This window comes from Triturus cristatus, chromosome 8 (genome assembly GCF_964204655.1).
Source record: "Triturus cristatus chromosome 8, aTriCri1.1, whole genome shotgun sequence".
NCBI classification, from domain to species: Eukaryota; Metazoa; Chordata; class Amphibia; order Caudata; family Salamandridae; genus Triturus; species Triturus cristatus.
Window position 1 is genome coordinate 55,242,305 of NC_140591.1, and position 17,377 is coordinate 55,259,681.

At 37.5% G+C, this 17,377-nt stretch overlaps 11 non-coding genes across 11 annotated transcripts; all 11 read right to left on the minus strand.

Moving 5' to 3' along the window:
* Positions 1-374: 374 nt before the first annotated feature.
* On the minus strand, positions 375-447 carry TRNAF-GAA (transfer RNA phenylalanine (anticodon GAA)). Its single transcript has one exon. It is a non-coding gene; the product is annotated as a tRNA-Phe (tRNA).
* A 1,675-nt stretch (positions 448-2,122) lies between these two features.
* TRNAF-GAA (transfer RNA phenylalanine (anticodon GAA)) lies at positions 2,123-2,195 on the minus strand. The gene has a single exon. It is a non-coding gene; the product is annotated as a tRNA-Phe (tRNA).
* Positions 2,196-3,292: 1,097 nt separating this feature from the next.
* Positions 3,293-3,365, minus strand: TRNAF-GAA (transfer RNA phenylalanine (anticodon GAA)). The gene has a single exon. It is a non-coding gene; the product is annotated as a tRNA-Phe (tRNA).
* A 2,834-nt stretch (positions 3,366-6,199) lies between these two features.
* TRNAF-GAA (transfer RNA phenylalanine (anticodon GAA)) lies at positions 6,200-6,272 on the minus strand. Its single transcript has one exon. It is a non-coding gene; the product is annotated as a tRNA-Phe (tRNA).
* Positions 6,273-7,947: 1,675 nt separating this feature from the next.
* Positions 7,948-8,020, minus strand: TRNAF-AAA (transfer RNA phenylalanine (anticodon AAA)). The gene has a single exon. It is a non-coding gene; the product is annotated as a tRNA-Phe (tRNA).
* A 1,096-nt stretch (positions 8,021-9,116) lies between these two features.
* TRNAF-GAA (transfer RNA phenylalanine (anticodon GAA)) lies at positions 9,117-9,189 on the minus strand. Its single transcript has one exon. It is a non-coding gene; the product is annotated as a tRNA-Phe (tRNA).
* Positions 9,190-10,864: 1,675 nt separating this feature from the next.
* Positions 10,865-10,937, minus strand: TRNAF-GAA (transfer RNA phenylalanine (anticodon GAA)). The gene has a single exon. It is a non-coding gene; the product is annotated as a tRNA-Phe (tRNA).
* Positions 10,938-12,033: 1,096 nt separating this feature from the next.
* Positions 12,034-12,106, minus strand: TRNAF-GAA (transfer RNA phenylalanine (anticodon GAA)). Its single transcript has one exon. It is a non-coding gene; the product is annotated as a tRNA-Phe (tRNA).
* Positions 12,107-13,781: 1,675 nt separating this feature from the next.
* Positions 13,782-13,854, minus strand: TRNAF-GAA (transfer RNA phenylalanine (anticodon GAA)). The gene has a single exon. It is a non-coding gene; the product is annotated as a tRNA-Phe (tRNA).
* A 1,096-nt stretch (positions 13,855-14,950) lies between these two features.
* On the minus strand, positions 14,951-15,023 carry TRNAF-GAA (transfer RNA phenylalanine (anticodon GAA)). The gene has a single exon. It is a non-coding gene; the product is annotated as a tRNA-Phe (tRNA).
* A 1,677-nt stretch (positions 15,024-16,700) lies between these two features.
* Positions 16,701-16,773, minus strand: TRNAF-GAA (transfer RNA phenylalanine (anticodon GAA)). The gene has a single exon. It is a non-coding gene; the product is annotated as a tRNA-Phe (tRNA).
* Positions 16,774-17,377: the final 604 nt, after the last annotated feature.

Sequence of the window (17,377 nt, forward strand, 5' to 3'; positions counted from 1 at the left end):
GTGAATATCCTTTTTAGGTGACAATGTAGGTAGAATTTTTTTTTCTAAACTCTGAATTGACTTATACTCTGAAACACAGACCTATATGGCCAGGGTGTACAAGCTATGTCATCTGACTACTGACAGTTTTGTATAAGGGGAATTGGAGGCTGATGCAGGCAAAGCTTTACTTTAAAATAAAGCAAGAAGTTGCAAATAAATGAGGCATAGTTGAATACAAGAGAGGTGGAAGCAAGTTTGAAAGGAAGACAGAAAGTAAATAATATGTTGAATTGATTGGAGTTAAATCAACGCTCTTCTTTATCAAAACCTTTTATCAATCTGATCAACAACACAAACAGCTTTTGTGACATGAAAAGCAGAAGTTGAAATTGTGCCGAAACCCGGGATTGAACCAGGGACCTTTAGATCTTCAGTCTAACGCTCTCCCAACTGAGCTATTTCGGCCTGCTGGTAGTTTGGGTCTTCATCCTTTCTTTTAAACTTCCCAAGAAAATAGATGCTCAACCTCATGCTAGAGCTATGTTTTAAGATGTCCTGTATCATTCATCAGTTAACGGGTGCAATAGGTAAATAGCATTTTTCGGATCCAGGTTAGGTAGCTTTTTTTTTTACTCTGAATGGACTAGCACCATATTACACAGAGGTATTTGGCCTGAGTAGGTAAGCTATGTCATCTGAATACTGACATCTGTGTTCAAGGAGAAGTGGAAGCTGATGCAGACAAGAGTTTACTTTACAAAAAAGCATGAAATAGGAAACATTTGTAGTCGAAGCTGAATGCAAGAGAGGTGGAAGCAAATTTAGAAGGAGGACAGAAAGACAATTCTATGTTGAATTGATCATGTTGTCGATCAGTTGATCAAATATTTTGATAAATAAAGAAAGAAAAACTTGAGCTGATACCAAGAAATATTTTGTGAGAAGCAAGAAACCTCTCAGACTTTTCCGAAACCCAGCATTGAACAAGGGACTTTTAGATTTTCAATCTAACACTCTCCCAACTGAGCTATTTCATCCAGCTGGCCATTTTGGCTTTCTGTTGTATTTTTGATAATTGTTAAAGATAAATGCAGACCCTGGTCATTCTATCTGCATGTGCAGTTTTGTGTTAAATTGTCCAATATTATTCAGCAGCTAAATTGGTCTGATGGGTGAATTTCCTTTTTAGGAGCCAAGTTAGTTAGAAGATGTTTGTAAACTATGAATGGACTTATACTCAGACACACAGACCTATATGGCGAGGGTAGGCAAACTAGGTCATCTGACTACTAACAGTTTTGTATAAGGGGAACTCGAGGCTGATGCAGGCAAAGCTTTACTTTCAATTAAAGGAAGAATTGGCAAATAAAGGAGGTAAAGTTGAATACAAGAGAGGTGGAAGCAAGTTTGACAGAAAGACAGAATGTAAAAAATATGTTGAAATGGTTGTCTTATCGATCAGCTTGATAAAAGGTTTTGATCATTATAAACAACGTCAATATGAGTTGACTCCAAATAGCATTTGTGGCATGCAAAGCAGAAGTTCAAAATGTGCCTAAACCCGGGATTGAACCAGGGACCTTTAAATCTTCAGTCTACTGCTCTCCCAACTGAGCTATTTCATCCAGCTGGCAATTTTGGCTTTCTGTTGTATTTTTTATAATTGTTAAAGATAAATGCAGAACCTGGTCACTCTATCTGCATGTGCAGTTATGTGTTAAATTGTCCAGTATTATTCAGTAGCTAAATTGGTCTGATGGGTGAATTTCCTTTTTAGGAGCCAAGTTAGTTAGATGATGTTTGTAAACTATGAATGGACTTATACTCAGAAACACAGACCTATATGGCGAGGGTCGGCAAGCTAGGTCATCTGACTACTAACAGTTTTGTATAAGGGGAACTGGAGGCTGATGCAGGCAAAGCTTTACTTTCAATTAAAGGAAGAATTGGGAAATAAAGGAGGCAAAGTTGAATACAAGAGAGGTGGAAGCAAGTTTGAAAGAAAGACAGAAAGTAAATAATATGTTGAATTAATTGTATTGTCGATTATCTTGATAAAAGGTTTTGATCATTATAAACAAAGTCAATATGAGTTGACTCAAAATAGTCTTTGTGGCATGCAAAGCAGAAGTTCGAAATGTGCCGAAACCCGGGATCGAACCAGGGACCTTTAGATCTTCAGTCTAACGCTCTCCCAACTGAGCTATTTCAGCCTGCCAGCAGCTATAGTATTCAGCCTCTTTTTTTGAACGATCCCAGAACAGAGATGCAGAACCTGGATTTTCAATCTGAGGTTAGAGCTGTGTTTTAATGTGTCCTGCATTGTTCAGCAGCTAACTGGTGAAATGGGTGAGTAGCGTTTTTGGGATAAATGTTAGGTCGTTTTTCTTTTAAAACTCTAAGTGGACCAGCACTGTATTACACAGACGTATGTCGCCTGAGTAGGTAAGCTATGTCATCTCAATACTGACAACTTTGTTCAAGGAGAAGTGAAAGCTGATGCAGACAAGAGTTTGCTTTGAAAAAAGTATAAAATGGGATAAATTCGTCATCAAAGCTGATGGCAAGAGAGGTGGAAGCAAGTTTAGAAGGAGGACAGAAAGACAACTTTTTGTTGAAGTTATCATGTTGTTGATCAGTTGATAAAATATTTTGAGAAATAAAGAAAAAAAAACCTAGAGCTGATTTCAAGAAATATTTTGCAAGAATGTAGGATCCCCTCGCACTGTGCTGAAAGTCAGGATTGAATCAGGTACCTTAAGCTCTTCAGTCTAACGATCTCCCAACTGAGATATTTCAGCCAACAAGTCCCTGTGGCCTCCTGATGTATTATTAATAATTGTAGACGATACATACAGAACCTGGTCATTCTATTTTCGTTTATAGTTATGTGTTAAAGTGTCCAGTATCATTCAGCAGGTAACTTGGTCTGATGAGTGAATATCCTTTTTAGGGGACAATGTAGGTAGAATTTTTTTTTCTAAACTCTGAATTGACTTATACTCTGAAACACAGACCTATATGGCCAGGGTGTACAAGCTATGTCATCTGACTACTGACAGTTTTGTATAAGGGGAATTGGAGGCTGATGCAGGCAAAGCTTTACTTTAAAATAAAGCAAGAAGTTTCAAATAAATGAGGCATAGTTGAATACAAGAGAGGTGGAAGCAAGTTTGAAAGGAAGACAGAAAGTAAATAATATGTTGAATTGATTGTGTTGTTGATCAGATTGATAAAAGGTTTTGATAAAGAAGAGCGTTGATTTAACTCCAAACAGCTTTTGTGACATGAAAAGCAGAAGTTGAAATTGTGCCGAAACCCGGGATTGAACCAGGGACCTTTAGATCTTCAGTCTAACGCTCTCCCAACTGAGCTATTTCGGCCTGCTGGTAGTTTGGGTCTTCATCCTTTCTTTTAAACTTCCCAAGAAAATAGATGCTCAACCTCATGCTAGAGCTATGTTTTAAGATGTCATGTATCATTCATCAGTTAACGGGTGCAATAGGTAAATAGCATTTTTCGGATCCAGGTTAGGTAGCTTTTGTTTTTTACTCTGAATGGACTAGCACCATATTACACAGAGGTATTTGGCCTGAGTAGGTAAGCTATGTCATCTGAATACTGAAATCTGTGTTCAAGGAGAAGTGGAAGCTGATGCAGACAAGAGTTTACTTTACAAAAAAGCATGAAATAGGAAACATTTGTAGTCGAAGCTGAATGCAAGAGAGGTGGAAGCAAATTTAGAAGGAGGACAGAAAGACAATTCTATGTTGAATTGATCATGTTGTCGATCAGTTGATCAAATATTTTGATAAATAAAGAAAGAAAAACTTGAGCTGATACCAAGAAATATTTTGTGAGAAGCAAGAAACCTCTCAGACTTTTCCGAAACCCAGCATTGAACAAGGGACTTTTAGATTTTCAATCTAACACTCTCCCAACTGAGCTATTTCATCCAGCTGGCCATTTTGGCTTTCTGTTGTATTTTTGATAATTGTTAAAGATAAATGCAGACCCTGGTCATTCTATCTGCATGTGCAGTTATGTGTTAAATTGTCCAATATTATTCAGCAGCTAAATTGGTCTGATGGGTGAATTTCCTTTTTAGGAGCCAAGTTACTTAGAAGATGTTTGTAAACTATGAATGGACTTATACTCAGACACACAGACCTATATGGCGAGGGTAGGCAAACTAGGTCATCTGACTACTAACAGTTTTGTATAAGGGGAACTCGAGGCTGATGCAGGCAAAGCTTTACTTTCAATTAAAGGAAGAATTGGCAAATAAAGCAGGTAAAGTTGAATACAAGAGAGGTGGAAGCAAGTTTGACAGAAAGACAGAATGTAAAAAATATGTTGAAATGGTTGTCTTATCGATCAGCTTGATAAAAGGTTTTGATCATTATAAACAACGTCAATATGAGTTGACTCCAAATAGCATTTGTGGCATGCAAAGCAGAAGTTCAAAATGTGCCTAAACCCGGGATTGAACCAGGGACCTTTAAATCTTCAGTCTACTGCTCTCCCAACTGAGCTATTTCATCCAGCTGGCAATTTTGGCTTTCTGTTGTATTTTTTATAATTGTTAAAGATAAATGCAGAACCTGGTCACTCTATCTGCATGTGCAGTTATGTGTTAAATTGTCCAGTATTATTCAGTAGCTAAATTGGTCTGATGGGTGAATTTCCTTTTTAGGAGCCAAGTTAGTTAGATGATGTTTGTAAACTATGAATGGACTTATACTCAGAAACACAGACCTATATGGCGAGGGTCGGCAAGCTAGGTCATCTGACTACTAACAGTTTTGTATAAGGGGAACTGGAGGCTGATGCAGGCAAAGCTTTACTTTCAATTAAAGGAAGAATTGGGAAATAAAGGAGGCAAAGTTGAATACAAGAGAGGTGGAAGCAAGTTTGAAAGAAAGACAGAAAGTAAATAATATGTTGAATTAATTGTATTGTCGATTATCTTGATAAAAGGTTTTGATCATTATAAACAAAGTCAATATGAGTTGACTCAAAATAGTCTTTGTGGCATGCAAAGCAGAAGTTCAAAATGTGCCGAAACCCGGGATCTTTAGATCTTCAGTCTAACGCTCTCCCAACTGAGCTATTTCAGCCTGCCAGCAGCTATAGTATTCAGCCTCTTTTTTTGAACAATCCCAGAACAGAGATGCAGAACCTGGATTTTCAATCTGAGGTTAGAGCTGTGTTTTAATGTGTCCTGCATTGTTCAGCAGCTAACTGGTGAAATGAGTGAGTAGCGTTTTTGGGATAAATGTTAGGTCGTTTTTCTTTTAAAACTCTAAGTGGACCAGCACTGTATTACACAGACGTATGTCGCCTGAGTAGGTAAGCTATGTCATCTCAATACTGACAACTTTGTTCAAGGAGAAGTGAAAGCTGATGCAGACAAGAGTTTGCTTTGAAAAAAGTATAAAATGGGATAAATTCGTCATCAAAGCTGATGGCAAGAGAGGTGGAAGCAAGTTTAGAAGGAGGACAGAAAGACAACTTTTTGTTGAAGTTATCATGTTGTTGATCAGTTGATAAAATATTTTGAGAAATAAAGAAAAAAAAACCTAGAGCTGATTTCAAGAAATATTTTGCAAGAATGTAGGATCCCCTCGCACTGTGCTGAAAGTCAGGATTGAATCAGGTACCTTAAGCTCTTCAGTCTAACGATCTCCCAACTGAGATATTTCAGCCAACAAGTCCCTGTGGCCTCCTGATGTATTATTAATAATTGTAGACGATACATACAGAACCTGGTCATTCTATTTTCGTTTATAGTTATGTGTTAAAGTGTCCAGTATCATTCAGCAGGTAACTTGGTCTGATGAGTGAATATCCTTTTTAGGGGACAATGTAGGTAGAATTTTTTTTTCTAAACTCTGAATTGACTTATACTCTGAAACACAGACCTATATGGCCAGGGTGTACAAGCTATGTCATCTGACTACTGACAGTTTTGTATAAGGGGAATTGGAGGCTGATGCAGGCAAAGCTTTACTTTAAAATAAAGCAAGAAGTTTCAAATAAATGAGGCATAGTTGAATACAAGAGAGGTGGAAGCAAGTTTGAAAGGAAGACAGAAAGTAAATAATATGTTGAATTGATTGTGTTGTTGATCAGATTGATAAAAGGTTTTGATAAAGAAGAGCGTTGATTTAACTCCAAACAGCTTTTGTGACATGAAAAGCAGAAGTTGAAATTGTGCCGAAACCCGGGATTGAACCAGGGACCTTTAGATCTTCAGTCTAACGCTCTCCCAACTGAGCTATTTCGGCCTGCTGGTAGTTTGGGTCTTCATCCTTTCTTTTAAACTTCCCAAGAAAATAGATGCTCAACCTCATGCTAGAGCTATGTTTTAAGATGTCCTGTATCATTCATCAGTTAACGGGTGCAATAGGTAAATAGCATTTTTCGGATCCAGGTTAGGTAGCTTTTTTTTTTACTCTGAATGGACTAGCACCATATTACACAGAGGTATTTGGCCTGAGTAGGTAAGCTATGTCATCTGAATACTGAAATCTGTGTTCAAGGAGAAGTGGAAGCTGATGCAGACAAGAGTTTACTTTACAAAAAAGCATGAAATAGGAAACATTTGTAGTCGAAGCTGAATGCAAGAGAGGTGGAAGCAAATTTAGAAGGAGGACAGAAAGACAATTCTATGTTGAATTGATCATGTTGTCGATCAGTTGATCAAATATTTTGATAAATAAAGAAAGAAAAACTTGAGCTGATACCAAGAAATATTTTGTGAGAAGCAAGAAACCTCTCAGACTTTTCCGAAACCCAGCATTGAACAAGGGACTTTTAGATTTTCAATCTAACACTCTCCCAACTGAGCTATTTCATCCAGCTGGCCATTTTGGCTTTCTGTTGTATTTTTGATAATTGTTAAAGATAAATGCAGACCCTGGTCATTCTATCTGCATGTGCAGTTATGTGTTAAATTGTCCAATGTTATTCAGCAGCTAAATTGGTCTGATGGGTGAATTTCCTTTTTAGGAGCCAAGTTAGTTAGAAGATGTTTGTAAACTATGAATGGACTTATACTCAGACACACAGACCTATATGGCGAGGGTAGGCAAACTAGGTCATCTGACTACTAACAGTTTTGTATAAGGGGAACTCGAGGCTGATGCAGGCAAAGCTTTACTTTCAATTAAAGGAAGAATTGGCAAATAAAGCAGGTAAAGTTGAATACAAGAGAGGTGGAAGCAAGTTTGACAGAAAGACAGAATGTAAAAAATATGTTGAAATGGTTGTCTTTTCGATCAGCTTGATAAAAGGTTTTGATCATTATAAACAACGTCAATATGAGTTGACTCCAAATAGCATTTGTGGCATGCAAAGCAGAAGTTCAAAATGTGCCTAAACCCGGGATTGAACCAGGGACCTTTAGATCTTCAGTCTACTGCTCTCCCAACTGAGCTATTTCATCCAGCTGGCAATTTTGGCTTTCTGTTGTATTTTTTATAATTGTTAAAGAAAAATGCAGAACCTGGTCACTCTATCTGCATGTGCAGTTATGTGTTAAATTGTCCAGTATTATTCAGTAGCTAAATTGGTCTGATGGGTGAATTTCCTTTTTAGGAGCCAAGTTAGTTAGATGATGTTTGTAAACTATGAATGGACTTATACTCAGAAACACAGACCTATATGGCGAGGGTCGGCAAGCTAGGTCATCTGACTACTAACAGTTTTGTATAAGGGGAACTGGAGGCTGATGCAGGCAAAGCTTTACTTTCAATTAAAGGAAGAATTGGGAAATAAAGGAGGCAAAGTTGAATACAAGAGAGGTGGAAGCAAGTTTGAAAGAAAGACAGAAAGTAAATAATATGTTGAATTAATTGTATTGTCGATTATCTTGATAAAATGTTTTGATCATTATAAACAAAGTCAATATGAGTTGACTCAAAATAGTCTTTGTGGCATGCAAAGCAGAAGTTCAAAACGTGCCGAAACCCGGGATCGAACCAGGGACCTTTAGATCTTTAGTCTAACGCTCTCCCAACTGAGCTATTTCGGCCTGCCAGCAGCTATAGTATTCAGCCTCTTTTTTTGAACAATCCCAGAACAGAGATGCAGAACCTGGATTTTCAATCTGAGGTTAGAGCTGTGTTTTAATGTGTCCTGCATTGTTCAGCAGCTAACTGGTGAAATGGGCGAGTAGCGTTTTTGGGATAAATGTTAGGTCGTTTTTCTTTTAAAACTCTAAGTGGACCAGCACTGTATTACACAGACGTATGTCGCCTGAGTAGGTAAGCTATGTCATCTCAATACTGACAACTTTGTTCAAGGAGAAGTGAAAGCTGATGCAGACAAGAGTTTACTTTGAAAAAAGTATAAAATGGGATAAATTCGTCATCAAAGCTGATGGCAAGAGAGGTGGAAGCAAGTTTAGAAGGAGGACAGAAAGACAACTTTTTGTTGAAGTTATCATGTTGTTGATCAGTTGATAAAATATTTTGAGAAATAAAGAAAAAAAAACTAGAGCTGATTTCAAGAAATATTTTGCAACAATGTAGGATCCCCTCGCACTGTGCTGAAAGTCAGGATTGAATCAGGTACCTTAAGCTCTTCAGTCTAACGATCTCCCAACTGAGATATTTCAGCCAACAAGTCCCTGTGGCCTCCTGATGTATTATTAATAATTGTAGACGATACATACAGAACCTGGTCATTCTATTTTCGTTTATAGTTATGTGTTAAAGTGTCCAGTATCATTCAGCAGGTAACTTGGTCTGATGAGTGAATATCCTTTTTAGGGGACAATGTAGGTAGAATTTTTTTTTCTAAACTCTGAATTGACTTATACTCTGAAACACAGACCTATATGGCCAGGGTGTACAAGCTATGTCATCTGACTACTACCAGTTTTGTATAAGGGGAATTGGAGGCTGATGCAGGCAAAGCTTTACTTTAAAATAAAGCAAGAAGTTGCAAATAAATGAGGCATAGTTGAATACAAGAGAGGTGGAAGCAAGTTTGAAAGGAAGACAGAAAGTAAATAATATGTTGAATTGATTGGAGTTAAATCAACGCTCTTCTTTATCAAAACCTTTTATCAATCTGATCAACAACACAAACAGCTTTTGTGACATGAAAAGCAGAAGTTGAAATTGTGCCGAAACCCGGGATTGAACCAGGGACCTTTAGATCTTCAGTCTAACGCTCTCCCAACTGAGCTATTTCGGCCTGCTGGTAGTTTGGGTCTTCATCCTTTCTTTTAAACTTCCCAAGAAAATAGATGCTCAACCTCATGCTAGAGCTATGTTTTAAGATGTCCTGTATCATTCATCAGTTAACGGGTGCAATAGGTAAATAGCATTTTTCGGATCCAGGTTAGGTAGCTTTTTTTTTTACTCTGAATGGACTAGCACCATATTACACAGAGGTATTTGGCCTGAGTAGGTAAGCTATGTCATCTGAATACTGAAATCTGTGTTCAAGGAGAAGTGGAAGCTGATGCAGACAAGAGTTTACTTTACAAAAAAGCATGAAATAGGAAACATTTGTAGTCGAAGCTGAATGCAAGAGAGGTGGAAGCAAATTTAGAAGGAGGACAGAAAGACAATTCTATGTTGAATTGATCATGTTGTCGATCAGTTGATCAAATATTTTGATAAATAAAGAAAGAAAAACTTGAGCTGATACCAAGAAATATTTTGTGAGAAGCAAGAAACCTCTCAGACTTTTCCGAAACCCAGCATTGAACAAGGGACTTTTAGATTTTCAATCTAACACTCTCCCAACTGAGCTATTTCATCCAGCTGGCCATTTTGGCTTTCTGTTGTATTTTTGATAATTGTTAAAGATAAATGCAGACCCTGGTCATTCTATCTGCATGTGCAGTTATGTGTTAAATTGTCCAATGTTATTCAGCAGCTAAATTGGTCTGATGGGTGAATTTCCTTTTTAGGAGCCAAGTTAGTTAGAAGATGTTTGTAAACTATGAATGGACTTATACTCAGACACACAGACCTATGTGGCGAGGGTAGGCAAACTAGGTCATCTGACTACTAACAGTTTTGTATAAGGGGAACTCGAGGCTGATGCAGGCAAAGCTTTACTTTCAATTAAAGGAAGAATTGGCAAATAAAGCAGGTAAATTTGAATACAAGAGAGGTGGAAGCAAGTTTGACAGAAAGACAGAATGTAAAAAATATGTTGAAATGGTTGTCTTTTCGATCAGCTTGATAAAAGGTTTTGATCATTATAAACAACGTCAATATGAGTTGACTCCAAATAGCATTTGTGGCATGCAAAGCATAAGTTCAAAATGTGCCTAAACCCGGGATTGAACCAGGGACCTTTAGATCTTCAGTATACTGCTCTCCCAACTGAGCTATTTCATCCAGCTGGCAATTTTGGCTTTCTGTTGTATTTTTTATAATTGTTAAAGATAAATGCAGAACCTGGTCACTCTATGTGCATGTGCAGTTATGTGTTAAATTGTCCAGTATTATTCAGTAGCTAAATTGGTCTGATGGGTGAATTTCCTTTTTAGGAGCCAAGTTAGTTAGATGATGTTTGTAAACTATGAATGGACTTATACTCAGAAACACAGACCTATATGGCGAGGGTCGGCAAGCTAGGTCATCTGACTACTAACAGTTTTGTATAAGGGGAACTGGAGGCTAATGCAGGCAAAGCTTTACTTTCAATTAAAGGAAGAATTGGGAAATAAAGGAGGCAAAGTTGAATACAAGAGAGGTGGAAGCAAGTTTGAAAGAAAGACAGAAAGTAAATAATATGTTGAATTAATTGTATTGTCGATTATCTTGATAAAAGGTTTTGATCATTATAAACAAAGTCAATATGAGTTGACTCAAAATAGTCTTTGTGGCATGCAAAGCAGAAGTTCAAAATGTGCCGAAACCCGGGATCGAACCAGGGACCTTTAGATCTTCAGTCTAACACTCTCCCAACTGAGCTATTTCGGCCTGCCAGCAGCTATAGTATTCAGCCTCTTTTTTTGAACAATCCCAGAACAGAGATGCAGAACCTGGATTTTCAATCTGAGGTTAGAGCTGTGTTTTAATGTGTCCTGCATTGTTCAGCAGCTAACTGGTGAAATGGGTGAGTAGCGTTTTTGGGATAAATGTTAGGTCGTTTTTCTTTTAAAACTCTGAGTGGACCAGCACTGTATTACACAGACGTATGTCGCCTGAGTAGGTAAGCTATGTCATCTCAATACTGACAACTTTGTTCAAGGAGAAGTGAAAGCTGATGCAGACAAGAGTTTACTTTGAAAAAAGTATAAAATGGGATAAATTCGTCATCAAAGTTGATGGCAAGAGAGGTGGAAGCAAGTTTAGAAGGAGGACAGAAAGACAACTTTTTGTTGAAGTTATCATGTTGTTGATCAGTTGATAAAATATTTTGAGAAATAAAGAAAAAAAAACTAGAGCTGATTTCAAGAAATATTTTGCAAGAATGTAGGATCCCCTCGCACTGTGCTGAAAGTCAGGATTGAATCAGGTACCTTAAGCTCTTCAGTCTAACGATCTCCCAACTGAGATATTTCAGCCAACAAGTCCCTGTGGCCTCCTGATGTATTATTAATAATTGTAGACGATACATACAGAACCTGGTCATTCTATTTTCGTTTATAGTTATGTGTTAAAGTGTCCAGTATCATTCAGCAGGTAACTTGGTCTGATGAGTGAATATCCTTTTTAGGGGACAATGTAGGTAGAATTTTTTTTTCTAAACTCTGAATTGACTTATACTCTGAAACACAGACCTATATGGCCAGGGTGTACAAGCTATGTCATCTGACTACTGACAGTTTTGTATAAGGGGAATTGGAGGCTGATGCAGGCAAAGCTTTACTTTAAAATAAAGCAAGAAGTTTCAAATAAATGAGGCATAGTTGAATACAAGAGAGGTGGAAGCAAGTTTGAAAAGAAGACAGAAAGTAAATAATATGTTGAATTGATTGTGTTGTTGATCAGATTGATAAAAGGTTTTGATAAAGAAGAGCGTTGATTTAACTCCAAACAGCTTTTGTGACATGAAAAGCATAAGTTGAAATAGTGCCGAAACCCGGGATTGAACCAGGGACCTTTAGATCTTCAGTCTAACGCTCTCCCAACTGAGCTATTTCGGCCTGCTGGTAGTTTGGGTCTTCATCCTTTCTTTTAAACTTCCCAAGAAAATAGATGCTCAACCTCATGCTAGAGCTATGTTTTAAGATGTCCTGTATCATTCATCAGTTAACGGGTGCAATAGGTAAATAGCATTTTTCGGATCCAGGTTAGGTAGCTTTTTTTTTTACTCTGAATGGACTAGCACCATATTACACAGAGGTATTTAGCCTGAGTAGGTAAGCTATGTCATCTGAATACTGAAATCTGTGTTCAAGGAGAAGTGGAAGCTGATGCAGACAAGAGTTTACTTTACAAAAAAGCATGAAATAGGAAACATTTGTAGTCGAAGCTGAATGCAAGAGAGGTGGAAGCAAATTTAGAAGGAGGACAGAAAGACAATTCTATGTTGAATTGATCATGTTGTCGATCAGTTGATCAAATATTTTGATAAATAAAGAAAGAAAAACTTGAGCTGATACCAAGAAATATTTTGTGAGAAGCAAGAAACCTCTCAGACTTTTCCGAAACCCAGCATTGAACAAGGGACTTTTAGATTTTCAATCTAACACTCTCCCAACTGAGCTATTTCATCCAGCTGGCCATTTTGGCTTTCTGTTGTATTTTTGATAATTGTTAAAGATAAATGCAGACCCTGGTCATTCTATCTGCATGTGCAGTTATGTGTTAAATTGTCCAATATTATTCAGCAGCTAAATTGGTCTGATGGGTGAATTTCCTTTTTAGGAGCCAAGTTAGTTAGAAGATGTTTGTAAACTATGAATGGACTTATACTCAGACACACAGACCTATATGGCGAGGGTAGGCAAACTAGGTCATCTGACTACTAACAGTTTTGTATAAGGGGAACTCGAGGCTGATGCAGGCAAAGCTTTACTTTCAATTAAAGGAAGAATTGGCAAATAAAGCAGGTAAAGTTGAATACAAGAGAGGTGGAAGCAAGTTTGACAGAAAGACAGAATGTAAAAAATATGTTGAAATGGTTGTCTTTTCGATCAGCTTGATAAAAGGTTTTGATCATTATAAACAACGTCAATATGAGTTGACTCCAAATAGCATTTGTGGCATGCAAAGCAGAAGTTCAAAATGTGCCTAAACCCGGGATTGAACCAGGGACCCTTAGATCTTCAGTCTACTGCTCTCCCAACTGAGCTATTTCATCCAGCTGGCAATTTTGGCTTTCTGTTGTATTTTTTATAATTGTTAAAGATAAATGCAGAACCTGGTCACTCTATCTGCATGTGCAGTTATGTGTTAAATTGTCCAGTATTATTCAGTAGCTAAATTGGTCTGATGGGTGAATTTCCTTTTTAGGAGCCAAGTTAGTTAGATGATGTTTGTAAACTATGAATGGACTTATACTCAGAAACACAGACCTATATGGCGAGGGTCGGCAAGCTAGGTCATCTGACTACTAACAGTTTTGTATAAGGGGAACTGGAGGCTGATGCAGGCAAAGCTTTACTTTCAATTAAAGGAAGAATTGGGAAATAAAGGAGGCAAAGTTGAATACAAGAGAGGTGGAAGCAAGTTTGAAAGAAAGACAGAAAGTAAATAATATGTTGAATTAATTGTATTGTCGATTATCTTGATAAAAGGTTTTGATCATTATAAACAAAGTCAATATGAGTTGACTCAAAATAGTCTTTGTGGCATGCAAAGCAGAAGTTCAAAATGTGCCGAAACCCGGGATCGAACCAGGGACCTTTAGATCTTCAGTCTAACACTCTCCCAACTGAGCTATTTCGGCCTGCCAGCAGCTATAGTATTCAGCCTCATTTTTTGAACAATCCCAGAACAGAGATGCAGAACCTGGATTTTCAATCTGAGGTTAGAGCTGTGTTTTAATGTGTCCTGCATTGTTCAGCAGCTAACTGGTGAAATGGGTGAGTAGCGTTTTTGGGATAAATGTTAGGTTGTTTTTCTTTTAAAACTCTGAGTGGACCAGCACTGTATTACACAGACGTATGTCGCCTGAGTAGGTAAGCTATGTCATCTCAATACTGACAACTTTGTTCAAGGAGAAGTGAAAGCTGATGCAGACAAGAGTTTACTTTGAAAAAAGTATAAAATGGGATAAATTCGTCATCAAAGCTGATGGCAAGAGAGGTGGAAGCAAGTTTAGAAGGAGGACAGAAAGACAACTTTTTGTTGAAGTTATCATGTTGTTGATCAGTTGATAAAATATTTTGAGAAATAAAGAAAAAAAAACTAGAGCTGATTTCAAGAAATATTTTGCAAGAATGTAGGATCCCCTCGCACTGTGCTGAAAGTCAGGATTGAATCAGGTACCTTAAGCTCTTCAGTCTAACCATCTCCCAACTGAGATATTTCAGCCAACAAGTCCCTGTGGCCTCCTGATGTATTATTAATAATTGTAGACGATACATACAGAACCTGGTCATTCTATTTTCGTTTATAGTTATGTGTTAAAGTGTCCAGTATCATTCAGCAGGTAACTTGGTCTGATGAGTGAATATCCTTTTTAGGGGACAATGTAGGTAGAATTTTTTTTTCTAAACTCTGAATTGACTTATACTCTGAAACACAGACCTATATGGCCAGGGTGTACAAGCTATGTCATCTGACTACTGACAGTTTTGTATAAGGGGAATTGGAGGCTGATGCAGGCAAAGCTTTACTTTAAAATAAAGCAAGAAGTTTCAAATAAATGAGGCATAGTTGAATACAAGAGAGGTGGAAGCAAGTTTGAAAGGAAGACAGAAAGTAAATAATATGTTGAATTGATTGTGTTGTTGATAAGATTGATAAAAGGTTTTGATAAAGAAGAGCGTTGATTTAACTCCAAACAGCTTTTGTGACATGAAAAGCAGAAGTTGAAATTGTGCCGAAACCCGGGATTGAACCAGGGACCTTTAGATCTTCAGTCTAACGCTCTCCCAACTGAGCTATTTCGGCCTGCAGGTAGTTTGGGTCTTCATCCTTTCTTTTAAACTTCCCAAGAAAATAGATGCTCAACCTCATGCTAGAGCTATGTTTTAAGATGTCCTGTATCATTCATCAGTTAACGGGTGCAATAGGTAAATAGCATTTTTCGGATCCAGGTTAGGTAGCTTTTGTTTTTTACTCTGAATGGACTAGCACCATATTACACAGAGGTATTTGGCCTGAGTAGGTAAGCTATGTCATCTGAATACTGAAATCTGTGTTCAAGGAGAAGTGGAAGCTGATGCAGACAAGAGTTTACTTTACAAAAAAGCATGAAATAGGAAACATTTGTAGTCGAAGCTGAATGCAAGAGAGGTGGAAGCAAATTTAGAAGGAGGACAGAAAGACAATTCTATGTTGAATTGATCATGTTGTCGATCAGTTGATCAAATATTTTGATAAATAAAGAAAGAAAAACTTGAGCTGATACCAAGAAATATTTTGTGAGAAGCAAGAAACCTCTCAGACTTTTCCGAAACCCAGCATTGAACAAGGGACTTTTAGATTTTCAATCTAACACTCTCCCAACTGAGCTATTTCATCCAGCTGGCCATTTTGGCTTTCTGTTGTATTTTTGATAATTGTTAAAGATAAATGCAGACCCTGGTCATTCTATCTGCATGTGCAGTTATGTGTTAAATTGTCCAATATTATTCAGCAGCTAAATTGGTCTGATGGGTGAATTTCCTTTTTAGGAGCCAAGTTAGTTAGAAGATGTTTGTAAACTATGAATGGACTTATACTCAGACACACAGACCTATATGGCGAGGGTAGGCAAACTAGGTCATCTGACTACTAACAGTTTTGTATAAGGGGAACTCGAGGCTGATGCAGGCAAAGCTTTACTTTCAATTAAAGGAAGAATTGGCAAATAAAGCAGGTAAAGTTGAATACAAGAGAGGTGGAAGCAAGTTTGACAGAAAGACAGAATGTAAAAAATATGTTGAAATGGTTGTCTTATCGATCAGCTTGATAAAAGGTTTTGATCATTATAAACAACGTCAATATGAGTTGACTCCAAATAGCATTTGTGGCATGCAAAGCAGAAGTTCAAAATGTGCTTAACCCCCGAAATTGAACCAGGGACCTTTAAATCTTCAGTCTACTGCTCTCCCAACTGAGCTATTTCATCCAGCTGGCAATTTTGGCTTTCTGTTGTATTTTTTATAATTGTTAAAGATAAATGCAGAACCTGGTCACTCTATCTGCATGTGCAGTTATGTGTTAAATTGTCCAGTATTATTCAGTAGCTAAATTGGTCTGATGGGTGAATTTCCTTTTTAGGAGCCAAGTTAGTTAGATGATGTTTGTAAACTATGAATGGACTTATACTCAGAAACACAGACCTATATGGCGAGGGTCGGCAAGCTAGGTCATCTGACTACTAACAGTTTTGTATAAGGGGAACTGGAGGCTGATGCAGGCAAAGCTTTACTTTCAATTAAAGGAAGAATTGGGAAATAAAGGAGGCAAAGTTGAATACAAGAGAGGTGGAAGCAAGTTTGAAAGAAAGACAGAAAGTAAATAATATGTTGAATTAATTGTATTGTCGATTATCTTGATAAAAGGTTTTGATCATTATAAACAAAGTCAATATGAGTTGACTCAAAATAGTCTTTGTGGCATGCAAAGCAGAAGTTCAAAATGTGCCGAAACCCGGGATCGAACCAGGGACCTTTAGATCTTCAGTCTAACGCTCTCCCAACTGAGCTATTTCAGCCTGCCAGCAGCTATAGTATTCAGCCTCTTTTTTTGAACAATCCCAGAACAGAGATGCAGAACCTGGATTTTCAATCTGAGGTTAGAGCTGTGTTTTAATGTGTCCTGCATTGTTCAGCAGCTAACTGGTGAAATGGGTGAGTAGCGTTTTTGGGATAAATGTTAGGTCGTTTTTCTTTTAAAACTCTAAGTGGACCAGCACTGTATTACACAGACGTATGTCGCCTGAGTAGGTAAGCTATGTCATCTCAATACTGACAACTTTGTTCAAGGAGAAGTGAAAGCTGATGCAGACAAGAGTTTGCTTTGAAAAAAGTATAAAATGGGATAAATTCGTCATCAAAGCTGATGGCAAGAGAGGTGGAAGCAAGTTTAGAAGGAGGACAGAAAGACAACTTTTTGTTGAAGTTATCATGTTGTTGATCAGTTGATAAAATATTTTGAGAAATAAAGAAAAAAAAACCTAGAGCTGATTTCAAGAAATATTTTGCAAGAATGTAGGATCCCCTCGCACTGTGCTGAAAGTCAGGATTGAATCAGGTACCTTAAGCTCTTCAGTCTAACGATCTCCCAACTGAGATATTTCAGCCAACAAGTCCCTGTGG